Here is a 12,783-nt window from a genome sequence, read left to right on the forward strand (position 1 = left end):
GCAAGCTCAGCGACCCTTCCACCCCCTCCTGAAGGGGCCGAGGGTGCCGCGGGCCCCATTGGTGACGTGGGGAGCTGTCAAGTGAACAACCGGCAAAGCGCTACAGGTCCTGCAGGCCAACAATCAGCCAGAGACACCCGAGAATCTGTGTGCTGCCATCTTTACAGTTATAACTGCCAATTCACTTCTCATTCTGTGTGTGCTGTTTTGTTTTCTGACCCCTGTCCAGAAAAATTCATTACCTGACCGCCTGCAATATAATCTTTGGGAACATCTCACAAAGCAGGTTAACGTTTCCTCCTTTTGTCTGAGACAATCCACTGATATGCACATGCTTTTAGCCTCTTCTTTAATCCCAGTATGTACCCCCTTGTCCTATCTATTGAATGATACTAACCTTAAGATGTTTATAGACCGAACACAAATTGGGTACCAGCAAATGTATGATTGGGGAACTACTTCTTAAAAATTACCTGCTGATGCTGTGTCATTGTATACCCCTTTTATAGCTTCTAACGCCTCTGCTTACCAGACCACGTGTGCATGTATTGTGAACTGCTCAACCAACCCCAAAAAGCCTCACTGTTTGTTAGTTGGCCCCAATGTTATTAATTGTTCCACTGTTGAAAATGTAACTTTTGCCTTCGCTTATACTGTTTTGCCCCCTGGGTGGTTTTTCTCTTGCGGTTCCCGCACCTTCAGGTATATTCCTGCCAATTTGTCTGATACTGTTTGTGGCTTAAGTCGTCTTACTGTTGTACTCCCTGCCAAAGAAGATGTGTTAATCCCCACTCGAAGATGCCAAGCTGCCCCACTAGCTTCCAGCTGTGACTCTACAGTGAATCTCCTAAGTGATGCAGAGGCCGTGGCCCTCGCAGCCTCTCTGATCGGCGTTCCAGAGCTCACCATTGTGAACCATTGGACTCTTAGCAAAATAGCTTGCAGCCTGGCAAAGACAATAAACGCAACTTCTATTGCAATTGCCGCCCTGAATGCTGAGCTCATAGAGCTCAGATGTGCTGCTTTGGACAATCGCGCTGCCATTGATTATTTGCTGTTGTTGCACCATCTAGGTTGTGAATCTGTTAAAAATATGTGTTGTTTTAATATATCTGATAATTCACAAAAAAATCTGTTCAGTTGAACAATTTACATAACCTAGCTTCTGATATTAAGCAAGATCTGTTACCTTCCTGGTGGGCCTCATTATGGTCCTGGCTGCCTACTGGGTGGCTTGGTCTCCTTGTCCAATATGGAATTGGATTTATAGCATGTTTAATTCTAATTTGTTGCCTGTTACAGTGTCTCCCTGCTCTTGTACCTATGGGGTCGAGGGTGATTGCTAAACAACCTCACATGTATCCACTAATGGCCTCACAGGCCAAACTTTAGCCAAACAACTGCATTATTACAAACTGCATGCATCTGATGTTGGATCCAACCTAGAGTCAGATACTGAACAGGAATGCTTGTTGTAAATTGATTCCTGCTCCTAATAAATAAAAAGAAAAAGAGTGGAGTGTGGGTCTGTAGGTCAGCGGATAGGCAAACCTATCCTGGCCAAAGGGCACTCTGCTCCCCTCATACTCGTAAATGCTTAACAATGCAAAGTTTCTCTCAGCTACGTGCAGTTTCGCTCTTCCTGTCAGTAACTGGTTAACTGGATGTCAGCACAGATAAACATTTTGTCCTTGGTCATCAGTCCTTGTGTATGCATGCTATGCTTAAATAAAAGAGCTACTGCCTGGCTAGAGGAAGACTAGCCTTTGCAGACTGATGCTCAGAATCTCAACCCTGTGTCATGTCATTCCTACAGATAAGGTGTATTAGCCTGCACTCAGGACTTTTTTTCTGGGAAAAGAGGTGGTGGAACTCAGTGGGTTGCCCTTGGAGAAAATGGTCACATGGCTAGTGGCCCCGCCCCCTGATCTCCAGACAGAGGGGAGTTTAGATTGCCCTCCATGCCGTGGCGGAACTCTGTTCCACCGCGTTCCGGCTGAAAAAAAGCCCTGCCTGCACTTCTCTCTCTCACATACTGGGTATATTTGCAATTTTGCTTGCAGAAAGCTAAGGAATTTATAACTTTTAAATTCTATAAATATATCAAATATTGCAATTTTATATGCTAAGTAAGTTATAAAGGACACACTGTATATTGTTAAAGCAGTAAAATTAGTTTAGGTTTGACAGGACAGTAAGTACTGCATATATTTCAATTTTTCACAAAATTTCCATTTTCCCCCTGAAAGAAATGAAAAAGATTTCCTGAAAATTTTACATCTATATTTTTAACTGCAAAGTACAAGATAATGTTGAATCATACAGATGGTTAAAGCTACTATAACTTACTATTATTATTTTGTAATTCTATGATTTATTCTTAATTGTAATATTTCATTTCTATATTCTGTTTTTAAAAAGAAGCATACTTGTTAAAGTGTTACAAATCTCATTAAAACTCAAGCAAGTTATACAAACCGGTCTAATTTCTCAACTAATTATATAATTCTTTAATTTAGGAAATTTAACCCATTTTTCATGTGCTCTGGAACTTCTTCAGTCTGGGTTTAGCCCAGGCTTTTGGACGGAGACAGTTCTAGTTCATGACCTCTGCCTGAATTTAGACAAAGGCCACGCTTCATTGTTGCTCTTCCAGGATCTACCTGCAGCCTTCAATACAGAAGTCTTTTGGCTCTTCTTTTTATTGTTACTAAAATAAGAAATAGGTTTGAATTTTCTGTGTGTTGCTTATTTTGGAAAAATATTGAATTGCTATAGCTATAAAAATCATGACTTTGTATCGTGTATTTTAATAGCCCTTGTAGTATACAGTGTTATATCTGCTTTGTTTGCCCCCTCCTTTTCTGTATCCCCCCCTTTTTTTGCTTAATTAAAAAAATACAGAAGACCATGCCATCCTGCTGAGGTATTTGGAGGCAAAAGTTGGTATCGGGAGATGTACCTTGGTTTAAAGCAGGGTGGATAAAAATCAATGATTTTTTTTAAAAAATCAAAAAAATCGGATTTTTTAAATTTAAATCAGATTTGATTTAAATCGGATTTTTTTTATTTAAATTGGATTTTTTTTAAATAAAATGCTTTTTGAGGAAAATATATTACCATCCAAAGGTTATTCCATCATGAAATAAAGATTAGTTTTTAATTATGTAGAATAAGGCTGTATATGTTTAATTTTTTTGGTAAATAAATTCCATTAATCCATTCACAATGTCATGCTCTTCCAGAGGTTTTTGTAAGTTTATTGGGCAGTTTCTCTGCCTACAAGATATTATCACAGATGCTTGGTTTTGCAGTTCTCAAAACTGAATTTGTGTCAGCTCAGCAGAGATCACATGCCTCTTCTTCACAGCAAAAATGTTGTAACATGAACAGAGTTGAGAAAAAGACCTTAATCCTATTGTTCTACAAACCTATGAAGACAGAATCAACCCCTCCAGTGCTAAGTTTCAAGAAGTTCAGTGAATAGAAACAATATTTTTCTGATTGTTTGGAGTGGAATAGATCTGCACAAGAAGAAACTAAGTGTGAGGAGGGAGGGGCAAGCAGTACAAAATGAAAGTGAAACTTTTTGAGCACAATATTGCACAAGTCTTTGGATCTTTTGTGTGTATGACCTGAGGTTTATCACATTCTTTCCTTGGAGGAAAAAACCTATAATGGCAGCAGGCCGTAAAAGAGACCCAGTTTGGGAATACTTTAATGAAGTTCCTTTACCTATCGGTAAGGCAGGCATCTACTTGCATATTAAAGTTATACCAGCAAGAATTAGTCTTTATGTAGAAAACTATGATTTAAATCAAGCCTTAATGACTAGTGATTTAAATCATGATTTAAATCATGATTTAAATCAGTTTGATTTAAATCAAATCCACCCTGGTTTAAAGGATTCCTCATGGGGCAGACTCAAAGGGTTGCTGTTAGAGACCAGCTATCCTTAATGTGAGAATTAGCTTGTAGGGTTCCACAAGGAGTAATCGTATCTTCCATGTTATTTAACCACTATATAAAGCCATTAGGAGAAATCATTTGTAGCTATGGAGCTGGATACCATCAATATGCAGATGATAACCGAGGAAAGTTAATGACTTTATAACTTATCAAGATATGATAAACTCTCAAGGAAAGATAAAATCTTGGCAAGAAATTTGTGATAAAGAAAAGAAAGTACAATGGCTAACATATCTCCAGGCGGTCTCCAGATTGAAGGAAGCTTTTAAGGATAACAGAGGTCAACTGAGGGATCTTACTAATTTTGAGAAAATAATTACGCTTTTTATCTCATGGTCTTTTTATCCCAATTATATTCTAGGCCACATTTACAAACTCTTACTTCAATATGATACAGAAACAGAACAAGTTAAAACATGCATGATAAAATGAATGCAAAATAACAGAAGAAATAACATTTCAACAGTGGGAAAATTTATGGACGAAAGGCATAAAATTTACAGCAAGCCAAATACTCAGAGAAAATTGGTATAAGAAGTTTTTTAGATGGTATATTACACCAAAAGATATTTTTAAAATGGATAAGAATTATGTAGGGTTATGTTGGAAATGCAAGGATGCAGATGGTTCCTTTTTTTCATATATGGTGGACATGTTAAAAAAGTAAAAAAAATTTGGAGAGACATACATACAGAGATTCAGAAGATTTTAAAATCAATTTCTCCATGAAAACCCAGACCATGCTGTTGGGAATTATGCCAGATAATGTGGACAGAACATTACATAAAATGCTTCAATATTTGCTGACAGCGGCAAGAGTGGTAAATGGATAGAAGGAGAATGCCCAACTAAGGAAATCTGGAAGGACAAAGTGTCAGAATATGCAGTCATGGCAAAACTGGCAAACTATGTAAATAGAAGGCCAATTAAAGAATTTGAAGAGAAATGGGGAAAATACTTTGCCTATTACGCATAAAATTTATAATATGTTTTAGCCCTGTGGATTTGCCCAATGATTGCACTGAGATATGCTTGATAATCTGATTGTAAATTAAGTAGTTATATAAAGATAACAGACTTACTAATATTGAAATATTGATATTTAATATCACTATAGGTATGTTAAATATAAGTAAAGGTCATGACTATTATATTTAAAGCCCATGGTCTAGGCCCCTCATATCTGTGAAACCACCTCTCTCCCCATGTTCTGCCACAGCAGCTTCACTCATCTCAACAGGGCCATCTGCAGATACTATCCTGCAGTTGAAATAAAACAACTGATGACAAGAACAGCAGCCCAGCCACAAATAGACCTATGAATAGAGTACTAAGTACATGCCTGAAGGGTACAAACACTGCATTGTTAACAACAGTTCAATAGTCCATGTAAATAACTTGTAATGAAATAATAAACAATGATATACATACCAACAAAATATGTGTTCATTCCCGTCCTCAAGAATAACAGATAAAGTATGAAGATTTCACATATTTCTTCCAATGAAAGAGAACCTTAAGGCAATGGCAACTCCAGTTCACAACTCTTTGTTCAACAATAAGAATTCAGTATACAACTCTTCAATATATATATAAAGACAAGTGTCCTGACTGACTCAGCAACACCCAGCCCAAACCCCTGGACCTAGAAGTGTTAAATTTGGGGAGGACATTCCTTTCGTGATGTAGGGGCTCTCTAAAAAGGGATTTTAAGAAATTAGCCCACTAAGGGGGTAAAAAGGGGTAAAATGTGTTTTCCCATAAGGATACAGCTTCCCTGTGTGGCTGGGAGGCTGCTCATCCCCCTCCCCCTGCCAACTGAGCCTCCCTGAGGTCATTTGCATATGTGGCCTTGATTGGCCATCAGCTCAACATTCTAAACAACAGGCAGAACACATGCAGTACTCAGGACACATTCAATGATGTCCCAGTCATTGAACGTGTCCTGAGGTAAAAAAATACACCTCCCATCTAGGGTTGCCAATCTCCCTGTGGGACTTGGCTTTCCTGTGTGGCTGGCAGGCTGATGGATCAGCTATGGAACTGTGTTCTGAAGTAAAAATTACATCAAGGAAACTGCAGACAGTTGAAGAAAGACAATACAAGTCTCCTGAAAAGGGATTTTATATAAAAGTCAGTATGGCAGCTGAGTTTTTAAATGTTCATGGGGAGATGGTGCACGACCTTTCTACAGGTCATTTCAATGCGAACCTCTCACATGAACCTGCTGAAGGGCCCACCATACCACCCCTCCCTCAGTCCAACTCCACCTCATGCCTCTTGCAGCCATCACCTCTTACTGCCCCCAAGAAGCCTCCTGGCAGATGTTGTGTAAGATATACTGATGCTAAAAGGAGGAAGGAACTTAGAGATGCAGCAAAGAAATATGCACATCATACTCCTGCAGTGCACTGAGCAGCAGTGGCCAAGTAGCAGCAAATCCTGAGTCCAAGGGAAAGGTGACCATCCCTGCAGGCCTGGGCACAGTAGTGACAACCCTAGCAGACCTAGATACTGAAAGTGGCAGGAATTGCCTTGAGGGAGGACTGCTTCTCACATGGGCAGTTCTATGTGGCTGCTTCAGAGTGAGCTCACCCAGCAGCCTAGTGATCCTAGCACCTGAGGAGAAAACCACCAATGAGGTCACCAAAAAGGTCCTTAAGGGGGAAAAAAGGTTGTACATATTTTTCACTTTATTTATTGCATTACAATCTTTTCCTTTTAAAATCTCTTCAATAAATGTTACATTTCAAAATTCACTTCATCAGTTTTCAGCATCAACATGCTTCACTTTATTCAAACACCTTTGTGAAGCTCGGGTACTATGCTATTATACTAAAAAAACAACTAAAAAAAACCACAAACCAAAAAATGTTACATTCACTTAAACATAAGTGGATTTAAAGTAGTTAAATACTGTAGCGAAGCACAGGCATCAAGCTAGTCTTACAAAAAATCTTTCAGCAGTAACAAATAAGTTCATGATGGGCTACTAGCTCCATTCCCATTTTGAGTTTATCTTCATCAGCTTTTCTCCTGTCTTTACAATTCCAAGTGCATCAATAAATATTTAGATGGGTTGCCAGCTCTACTCCTGCCTCAAGTTGATCCCCATTAGAGTTTCCTCCACCCACAAACAGAATGCACTGCCAAAAACAATCCCACAACTACAAAGCTCATGCTATATAATAGCAAAGAATAGCAAAAACACAACACCAATCCCACAACTCCAAGCCCATCAATACATATTCATATGTTAGATAAGCAATAGTAAAATATTTCCAAATGGAGGGCAATGATACGCATACAAGGTCACACAGCAAAAACTCTCCAGTAGCAATAAGCAGAATACAGCTGCAAGCCCCCCACAAATTAGATGAACCAGAAATCTCTTTAAAGTACAATGGGTCATTCTAAAACATATTTCTAACTTTTAAAACTTCTCTATTCCCTCTATAAACAACTAATGTCACTTCCAAGAATTATAATTTTAGAGTCCATAACGTTGCCTCAATATTACCTTTAATATCCTCCTAAATGCTAATGGAAGTTTTTTATCTATTCCAAATTCTCATTCATCTTGAAATTTTTATCAATCAAAACATTCCAGGAGTTTTCTGGATTCTAGAGCAATGTGAAATCATATCTTTCCTGCAATATCTCATAATGTAGAGGCATGAACTTCATATCTCATATATCATACACCCAAGGTCACATAGTAAAAACATTTTAGTAGCAATCAACAGGATACAACTGCAAGCCTCTCACATAATAGATGAACCAGAAATCTCTTAAAGGTACAATGGGTAATGGGTAAGTTTCTAAATGTTAGTACCTCTCAATTCCTTATTTTTAATATTTAATTTTAGAGTCCATAACTTGTTATTCCATGCTACCTTTAAGATCCTCCTAAATGCAAGTGGAAGTGTTTTTATTCTATTCCAATTCCTCATTCATTTTTTAAAATTATCAATCAAAACATTCCAGATTTCTGAAATCTTAAGCCACGTGGAAACATGTCCTTCATGAAATGTACTCAGTGCAGAGGCATGCAATATATATTTTATATATCTCTTTAAATGAACTCATAATCCTTCCAATAACATGTTTTTGTCCTCCTCAGTATAGGCAATTTGTAGTTGCCAAAAAGACACCTTTCCCTCAAGGCCACACAACAAAAACTGATAACCAGAACAGCAGCCCAGCCACAAACAGACCTATGAACAGAGTATTAAGGTTATCTCCTATTGAAAGAAACGTGAAATTTTCATACTTGATCTGTTATTCTTGAGGAGGGGAACACTTATATTTTGTTCGTTTATTGTATGTATATCATTGCTATTTCATTACAAGTTATTTACATAGACTATTTAACTATTGTTAATAATGCATTGTTTGTATCTTCAGCCTTATACTTTGTACTCAGTTCATAGGTCTAAATCAACAATTGCCCACCCTTGTGGAATGGCCTGCCTGAGGAAGTCAGGAAAGCTCCCACCCTCCTCGCTTTCTGCAAGCTATGCAAGACTGAATTATTCAGAAGGGCTTTCTACTCAGGTTATAGGGCTGTGTCATAAGAAACAGCTCAAACAGATACTTTGGTAAGGGACTGGGACTTTAAACTAGACTACTGAGTACTGCCTGCTGATGTAGATAAGCTCCTACTAGGTAGTTCGATGTTGTTAAAGATGTCATGTTTAATCACTTATGCTTTAATTTGAAAAGGTTTAATCTATGTGTTCAGCTTTATGCTAATTTTTAAATTTGTGGCTACTATACCCTATTCTGTCTGTTTTCAACGAATGTCTCAACTGTTGGTCATATTGTATTTTTGCTCTGTGAATGTCCCAGCTATTGATTATATTGTATTCACTTGCAATATGTAATCTGCTTTGGATGTCAGTGAAAAACGCGGGCTATAAATAAACAATAATAATTTTCTCCACTCAACACAGACCAAAAGCAGTTTACAATGTTAAAAATAAAAACAATAGAAACCCATCAATACCGCAAATATTTAAACCCAGATTACTTAACAACCAGTCTGCAGACTAATACACAGGTAGGAAAGGAGCCTGATCAGGTGGAATCATCTCTGTCTTTGATGGTAACAGTCTCTTCAAAGGCACTTCCTTCCAGCAGGCAACTTTATGCTTCCAGGAGTAACAGGGGAGAAACACTGCAGGTAGTAACACTTCTCTTTTGATGGCAGCAGTCTCTCCCAAAGTAAGTAGGAAAGTACTCACAATTTTTTGGTATTGTTCTGTTTAATACATTTATATTTTAAAAGTTGGTTATTTTTTTATTGTTCAGTGCCCTGGGGACCCTAACTATATGAAATGGCTTTTAACTTCCACATAAATTCTGGGTAACACATTAACCTAATGCAACAAAACCACAAACAATGCAATTATGCTTTTATTTTTGTCTCCACAAAGGAGGTGAAATTGAATGAGAAGTAGTAATGGTTCATCCTTTCTTCTTCTGCTGGAAATAGCCAAAGACAACAGAAAGACTGCACTAGAAAGAACAGGGCAGTACAACACTATTTTAAATTGAGCTCCCTGAGGAAGGAAATAGTTAACTAAAGGAAGACCTACAACCATGTACAAATATTTACTCAAAGTATAAACTCACTGGTAGTACATATTCTACAAACCACTCTTAAGGGGGAGGACACAACAGTGGGCAAGAATTTTGGGAAATAAAAACATAGCCTTCTTAGGGTTGCCAAGTGGTCTGCATAAAAGTTTCTGTCCCGTTAATAAAGTTGTTACTTTATTATATGAACATGCCATTCAAAGCTGTATCTTTTTACACATTAAGCCTCTATTAAAAGGACAGGACATTTTTTCTTCAGGCCGCTTGGCAACTCTAGGTCCTCTTGTCTTTTGGCTACTGAAGAAGCACCAGCATAACAAGCGATAATGATACAGAAGATTCAAAAAAATAGGAGGAATTACTAGGAGGAACTGGATCTCAATTTGGCACTGCTATTAATTATGAGGAGTCATACATTTTCCAATTCTTGTTCCAGGACAACTGCCCCAAGCACATGGCAAGAGACAAAACCAAGAACTTCCACCAAAATTCCACACAGCTAACATTAAGTGAAACAATAATTGAAAAGTAGCCCCAGAATTAAAGAATGGTAAGAAGTGGGTAATTCCCACTTCTGACCCCCCGCCCCGCACCTTTGTATTTCAATGTTTCCATTGAAGGGCTACAGTGCTTCAGTGGAAGTCTGTTCCCTCATATATAAAAGGCCTTGGACATTCAAAGTTATGTCAGAGAGAATACTAGGCTAGGACGTTCTGACATGCTTGTATTGAACTGAACGTGCAATGAATTTAAGTGGACACTTTAACATATGAAGCTTATCCTTCAGAACCGTTATTTGGACCAAAAGAGGATGAAAGAATTAGAAAGTTCTGATTCCAAATTTACAGGAAGGGTATAACCAACCGCTAAACTCAAGATATCTTTGATCAGGCATTACTGATTCCTTTTATCAGTGTGCTCACATACTATTTTTCACAAATAAACTCTTCACAAAATTACAAAATCTAGCAGAGATGGTCACAATTATTTTTCTCTGGGTCTTCAGATATATCAAATTCTATTGAGAGCCCTTCAAATTTCATTTGTACTCTAAATATAAAGATGTGAGTTACAGGTTCCAGTCATCTGACGAAGAGAACTGTGATTCTCGAAAGCTTATGCTACAATAAAATTGGTTAGTCTTAAAGGTGCTACTGGACTCTTTTTGACAGGTTCCAGTCAGCATTCTTCTCTCAATCACCATCAGTACAATTACAGAATTTATTTAGAAGATAAGCAAGAAGACACTCAGCTATACCAATCAACAATTAAAGTACAGCCACTTGAGGAGGAGCCCTAGAGCAAAAGAAACCAGGCACATATGGTAATTCCCTCAGACTAAAGCAACATTCCTGGTCTCTCCTTCCTTCCTTCTTCTCCCTTCCCTTTCCCCTGTAGCAATCGCAGGCACAAAGGAACACCTCTCGGCCGAAAACTCCAAGAGAAGCAGCCTCCCTTTAGGGGATTAAAAACTAGACAAAATCAAGACCCATATAGCTCAACATAACCTCTTTCTGTGGCCCAGAAAACCCTCTTCACTGCCTTCCCCCTCACCATTTCACCCAAAAAAATCAAACCAAGAGCTAAGGGCCCTCCAATTCCAAAGCAATACAGAACGGATGGCCAAGGCTGTTGCTCGGAGGGATCACTGCTGATCGGCTGTGGAATTAAAATAGTGAAGCGGGCCACCCATACGCACGTACACCACACGGAGCTCAGAGGAAGAACACTGGGGCATGGGTGGGATTTAAAATAAAATACCAATCATAACCCTTAACTGGAGATGAGTGAGACGCTACTACAAGGTTAGGGGATTTCTGGTCAAACATGGGAGCGGTTAAAGCAACGGGGAGCACAACATGCGCGGTGCTGAAGCCGGGGGTGGGAATGGGGGGACAGCCCTCAACAGACGGTCCTGGGCGGGAGAAGTCAACGAGAGGCAAGAGAAACAGCAGGCCAGCAGGGACAAGACTGAAAAGGACCGCTGAGAGACAGGAGCTTGGCCCGGCCGGACGACGTGGGATCAAATCATTTACCCTCTCCCTTTCCCCCGCCTCTTCTCTCGCCACCACCGGTACTGAAGGATCTCACGCTCACCCGAGCCGTGCAGGAAACCTCAGCCACACTTCCTCCGAGCGCGAGTTCTGGCTGCCCCGCGACCCGCCATGCCGGGCCGGGCCGGGCCGGGCCGGACAGCAGCTGGCCTGAAGAGCAAGAGTCGATTACCAATCACACACTAGGGCGGGACTCCCGCTGGCCAATGGTGGGAAGCGAGGGGCTTTCTCTGCAAGCCTCCTCGCGGTTGTGGGATTTCGGTGGGCTTCCATGCGCCCAATCAGAGGCGAGGAGGGTTTGCAGCCGCTCAAGCGCATGAAAGAAGAAAGCTCGCGGCTGTCCAATCACTTGAGGCGAATCGTGGAGGGGACGAAGAAGCGCCCAATCGGCGTGAGCATGTCTTTTTACTCTCTCCCTTTTCCCTCCTTTCCCCCTAGACCGGGTATTCTGTAGCCAGTTGGGAATAGCAGGGGTGGAGGACCGCTAGAGAGATGAGGGGTCAGGTGCACAGAATCGGGCTGGGGACCCTGGAAGCTGCAGGCTGAGGGTGCAGTACCAGTCATCGGACCACTAGGAAAATATCTAGGTTTATGATTATTCTAGAAGAGTAGCTGTGTTAAGTCTGTAGCAGCAAAATAAAACAGGAGTCTGGTGGCATCTTCAAAAACTTTATTTTAGCATGAGAATTCGCGAGTTATGCAGGAGTAAAGTCTTGAAGAAACTACGAGAGGAGCTCCTTTATTTCGCGGCTGCGGCTTTATGGAAATCTTAAGACAGACAGACAACCTAAATAGAATCCACCAGTGGCATCCTTAACACGCGATTAAGCTGTCCACCGCCAAAGGCGGCTACAGGGGGACGTTGGTTTGTCTGCGAAGGCTGGCAGAACCACATCTCCACTTAAATGGTCCTGGTAGCCAGATAGTGCATAGGGGACTGAGCTCCCTCCTCTTTCCCTCTCGTTCCCTTTGGCCGCCGCCACCCCTTGCATCGGACTAATCTCTGCGCTATTCTTTTGCCTGATTCGGTGCGCAAAAACAACGGCAGCGGCTCCCCTGGCCAAAGCCAGGAGAGGGCTGAGGCGCCAAGGCATACCGACGGAACTTCGTCGACAGCCGTCAGCAAGATGCTGGTTTTGGTCTCTCCGGAAAGATTTTG

At 40.3% G+C, this 12,783-nt stretch overlaps 1 protein-coding gene across 4 annotated transcripts in view; it reads right to left on the reverse strand.

Annotated features, from left to right (window-relative positions):
• Positions 1-11,752, reverse strand: part of ST3GAL3 (ST3 beta-galactoside alpha-2,3-sialyltransferase 3) — a 459,765-nt gene extending 448,013 nt beyond the window's left edge. For 3 of the 4 annotated variants that reach the window (XM_054979381.1, XM_054979379.1, XM_054979382.1), the window contains exon 1: positions 11,668-11,752. The gene's annotated coding sequence lies outside the window, so the exon portion shown is untranslated. Of the gene's footprint in view, positions 1-11,606 lie in introns of all 4 variants that reach the window. The other variant, XM_054979380.1, reaches the window with a different exon arrangement.
• Positions 11,753-12,783: the final 1,031 nt, after the last annotated feature.

This window comes from Eublepharis macularius, chromosome 5 (genome assembly GCF_028583425.1).
Source record: "Eublepharis macularius isolate TG4126 chromosome 5, MPM_Emac_v1.0, whole genome shotgun sequence".
NCBI lineage: Eukaryota > Metazoa > Chordata > Lepidosauria > Squamata > Eublepharidae > Eublepharis > Eublepharis macularius.